The following is a 5,326-nucleotide window of genomic DNA, read 5'->3' on the forward strand; positions in this document are numbered from 1 at the left end:
ATACCTAATAGTCATAAGTACATGTTAGAGTGAGAATTTGATGTTGCCATAGAAGGGAAAAATGATCAGCATGTCATAAAACATAAGAAAATAGGCTGAATTTTAATTTACGAGCTTTGGGGCAAAAGTGTAACTATGCAAAAGTTTAGGGGCAAAATTGTAATTTTTCCAAAATATGATTTTGGGTCAATTTGAATAATGTGAGTCCTAATTAGACTATATTTTAAATGATAGAGCAAGGAAAACTAAAATTCGGGCTAAAATGGGGAAAATACCAAGTTGTGGACGAAATGGTAAAAGTAGCGATTTTCGCATACGAGGTAAGTTCATATGTAAATGTTGGTAACGTAGTTATTATTTTAAATTTTTTTATGTTATTTAAATGATATGATGATATGCTGATTTTTTTTATTGTGAAATATTATGCTTTGTGGTTAATGTTGAGTAATATGCAAATTATGTTTACTACTTGATAAATATGAATTGCTACCGAGTATCGGTTCCGATATTCCATGGAAGACGACAAATGTGAGATCGAGGGAAAAAGCCCGTTTGAACCTTAGGAATAGATTAGGATACAAGTGACATGTCACTAGGATGGTTGAGCATCCGAACTCGTTGAGTTGAGTCCGAGTTCACTTATGGATGCAAATGTCCGAACTCGTTGAGTTGAGTCCGAGTTCGTGAGATGTAACAGGCATCCGAACTCGTTGAGTTGAGTCCGAGTTCATTTATGGATGTGAACGCCCAAGCTCGTTGAGTTGAGTCCGAGTTCACTTAGGGGCGGGTTACATGATTTCTTGATTACATATGTAGCACTTATGTGCAAACTTTCCATGTATCCGAATTATATTCCGATGTGTTCAACGGGTAAAGTTCAACTCAAATGGAGGAATACTCAAGATGAAAGGGACGTATTGGTAAGTGTTGTGAAATGGATACTTTGAACAGGTATGTACTTAACCCTTGGGTTGAAAACTCGATATAACAACAATATGGAAAGATGATAAATGAAAATGTGATATGAATGTCTTGGTGATGCTTATGGCATGTATAGCATTATAATCATTTTGTATATATGGTCTTATGATATGGTTATTGAGTGGTATGGAAATGCTTGGTAATGATTAGCCATTGGGATGGCTAATCATGATCATATTTGGTGTTATGTATGTCAAATTACTAGCTAATCCATGGAAACCATGAAATAGGTAAAATTTACCATAAAATAGATTCAGACAGCAGTAGTGACGTGAATTTGAAAAATCACTAAAAATAGTTTAAATGGAATTAAATAATGAATAAGTTATGGAATCGAAGCTTGATGAGTATATTTTCATATGGAAGAAGCGAAACAGGTATATGAGCTATATTTTATGAGATGTTTAAATTTTTGTGAAACAGGGCCAGAGCGATTTCTGGATCCCCTATTCTAACTTTGGAAATTCACCATAAATTTTAAAAAGATAATTAGAAGTCATGATTTATATGTACAGATTCATTATTGAGTCTAGTTTTATTAGAGCCAAACGACATAGTCATTGAAAGTCTGTACAGGGAGATATCTGATTCGTAATACACAGAGGTCAGAGTAGTCAAACCCTGAAACAGGGGAGATTTTAACTAAGAAACTGTACTAATTGGCCTAACCAAAAATTATAGAAAAAAATTAATAGGTAGATATATGAGTCTAGTTTCATGAAAAATTTATGGAATTGGATTTTGAGTTTCGGAACTCGAGATATGATTTTTAAAGCGAATGTGATGCAGTTAGCCAACTTGTCTGGAAATTTTAAAATGAATTGTATGAGCTGTTTAAGTAATGAATTAAGTCCGTTAACACCTCGTGTTCGACTCCGACAACGGTCTCGGGTACAGGGAATTACAAATACTATCCCCTAAATCAGCTAATGCATGACTTATATCTAAACTACCAATTAAGCAAGGAATTGTAAAACTCCCTGGATCTCTCAATTTGTGGGGTAGCTTATTCTGTGGAATAGCTGAGTAGACTGCATTTAGCTCTACATGCGACGCTTCGTCCAACTTCCTCTTATTGACTAAAAGCTCTTTTAAAAATTTCATTACATTCGCATCTGCGACAAAGCTTCAATAAACGGAAGTTAATATGTAATTTTTTCAAAAGTTTAAGGAATTTACCGAATTGTTCGTCTGAGCGGTCTTTTCTTGTCACGTTAGGATATGGGATACGAGGTTTATATTCTTCATTCACCATTTTGTTATGACTTACCTCACTTTTACCTTTGCTCACCACAGTTTCTTGCATCAATTCTGGCTCAGGCGCAATGAATCCTTTCTTATCTTGAGTACTAATTACTTTGAGGTGTTCCCTTGGGTTAGGTTCAGTATTACTTGGTAAGCTACCTTGTGATCGTACAGAGATTAGTTTGGATAGCTGGCCTATCTGAGTTTTGAGCCCTTGGATCGATGCTTGTTGATTTTTAAGTGCTGTCTCGGTATTTTGGAATTGGGTTTTTGACATTGATATGAATTTTGAGAGCATCTCCTCAAGGTTCGGTTTCTTCTCTTGTTGATAAGGTGGCTGTTCAAAACCCGGAGGATTTTGTGGCTTTTGATTCCTCCAGCCCAGGAGAAATTTGGGTGGTTCCTCCAACCTGCATTATAAGTATTACTGTATGGGTTATTTTGAGATCTAAAGTTATTGTTACCCATATAGTTAACTTGTTCCTCTTCGGTTATAGGATTGAAGGATTGATATTCTGTATGCACACCTTCTCTACTTGAGTCACACCTCATTACTGGATGTACCTGCGTAGAACCAAGTAAACCATCAATCTTTTTATTGAGAAGTTCTACCTAATTTGACAGCATAGTAATTGAGTCGACATTATAAATGCCGGCTGTTTTTGTTGGCTTAGTCCTCATGACTTACCATTGATAGTTATTCAGTGACATTTTTTCAATGAATTCACAAGCCTCTTCAGGTCTTTTGTTGTTGATGGTTCCGCTAGCAGCTGCGTCAACCATTTGCCGAGTTGAGGGATTCAGACCATTGTGGAATGTTTGTAGTTGAAGCCAAAGCAGTAACCCATGGTGAGGGCACCTTCCCAATAGATCTTTGTACCTCTCCCATGCATCGTAAAGTGTTTCTAAGTCCATCTGCACAAAAGAAGAAATATCATTACGTAACTTAGCCGTTTTAGCCAGCGAAAAATATTTTAGTAGAAATTTTCGATCATTTATTCCCAAGTAGTAATTGACCCTCGTGGTAACAAGTTCAACCACTGTTTAGCCTTGTTCCTTAATGAAAAAGGAAATAACTAAAGACGAATGGAATCATCAGGAACACCATTGATTTTAAATGTATCGCAAAATTCCAGAAAGTTTGCTAAGTGAGCGTTGGGATCTTCATCCTGCAAACCATCAAACTGAACAAACTACTGTATCATTTGAATTGTGTTAGGTTTTAGTTCAAAAGTATTTGCAGCTATAGCCGGTCTAACTATGCTAGATTCAGTTCCTGTTAGAGAAGGTTTAGCATAATCATACATAGTACGTGGAGCAGGATTTTGATTAGCCGCAATTGCAGGAGGTAGCTGGTTGCCTTGGTTTTCAGCCATCTCTTCAGTTGGGGGTTAAGTATCGTCTTCTTGCTTGTTCTCTGTGTATCTTAAGCTTCGCCTTATTTCTCTTTGGTTTCTATGAACTGTACGATTGATTTCTTCGTGAAAAAGTAATGGTCCTGACGGGTTTCTTCTAGTCATAAACTATAAAAACCTGCCAAGAGAAAGAAAAAGTAAATTAATAAATAATAATAAAATTAAATTAAATTGTAAGAAAAATAAATGGCTAAAGTAATAAAAATTGAATTTTCCTAATATTTTAGTTCCCCGGCAACAGCGCCAAAAACTTGATCGCGTGATTCGTAACAAGTAAGAAATATTTATAATGAAGATCAAACCTAGACTAACTATTATCACGACGAAAACGCAAGCGGACCTATCAAACAATAGTATAGTAATGGCAAGACCGGGATATCGTACCCAAGGGAACCAAAAGTACTATTAATAACTATCTTTTTATTATTTAACCTGGAAATAAAGAGGGGTTGTTTATTAAACTGATTAACTAAACTAATTAACTAATTAAACTAAAGCAAAGAGAAAATTTGGAAAAAGACTTGAAGAAAAGTAATTGATAAAGACGACACCCAAGGAGGAATCCACCTAGATTTCACTTGTTATCTGACTCTGAACCAGATGATTTATTCACTTGACTTGATCCGTGAGACTCCCTAACCTATATTATTATCTCTTTCGAGACTAATAACGTCTAACCCTCAGTTAAATTAATTGAAATCTCTTTCTTAATTAAAACCTCTAGGGAAGCAATAAATCGATCTATGGACTCCCATATTAGGTTTCACCCTAATTCGGTAAAATCTTGTAACCCTATTTCTAAGAGTTCGATCAACTCCGCTTAGTTATGCCAAATCTACTCTTAGACAGGGACTTTTGCTCCTCTACATAAGAACATCAAATCATGAATCAATACCCGAAATATTAACTCAAGCATTAAGAACACATAATTAAGAACAAATCAAGTATTTATAATACAATTCAGATAATAATAACAAGATCCATCACAGGTTTCAACCCCCTTAGGTATCTAAGGGGTTTAGTTCATAATAAAATAAGAGTACATCTCAAAAGGAGGAAAATAACAAAACATAAAGAAAACTCTAAAACCCTTGAAGGAATTCTGAGAGAGATCTTCAATCTTGGAGTTGCTCTGGCTTTTGGGATGGATCGTTTTGCTTCCTTCAAGTAATTCCCGGCGTGTGGTTTTATACTCCAGAAAAGTTCTGGAGGGGGACCCCATCTCTAAGTCATACTTAGGGTGTCTATATAAGCTGTAGATTGAATTTCTTCCTCCCTAAGTATCCTTTTCCGTGTAAAATATAGCTTCTTAAAAAAGGGACACGCCCGTGTGCCACAGCTGTGTGACGTGATTACCAGGCCATGTTCAATCCGTTAAATTGCACACGATCGTGTGGGTCAATGGCAAGGCCATGTGAATTGTGAAAGCCTTGGTCGACACCCTCGAAAGACAAGAGCGTGTAAGCTGCCCGTGTGGCAAGGCTTAGGCCGTGTCATCTTCTCGATTTGGTCTGTTTTGTCATTTTTTTCTCGTTTTTAGCTTCTTTTGACTCTTGGTGCTCTCCTGAGTACAAAACATGAAATAACTGGATTAAGAGCACCAAAATCCACAAATCTAGTAATAAACATCCATAAATATGCTAAGTATTTGGGGTAAAAATATGTATAATTTAGCGTTTATCATG

At 36.0% G+C, this 5,326-nt stretch overlaps 1 non-coding gene across 1 annotated transcript; it reads left to right on the plus strand.

The window, feature by feature from the left end:
* Positions 1-3,067: 3,067 nt before the first annotated feature.
* LOC121212096 (small nucleolar RNA R71) lies at positions 3,068-3,174 on the plus strand. The gene has a single exon (XR_005907306.1). It is a non-coding gene; the product is annotated as a small nucleolar RNA R71 (small nucleolar RNA).
* Positions 3,175-5,326: the final 2,152 nt, after the last annotated feature.

Source organism: Gossypium hirsutum, chromosome A12 (genome assembly GCF_007990345.1).
Source record: "Gossypium hirsutum isolate 1008001.06 chromosome A12, Gossypium_hirsutum_v2.1, whole genome shotgun sequence".
Classification (NCBI taxonomy): domain Eukaryota; kingdom Viridiplantae; phylum Streptophyta; class Magnoliopsida; order Malvales; family Malvaceae; genus Gossypium; species Gossypium hirsutum.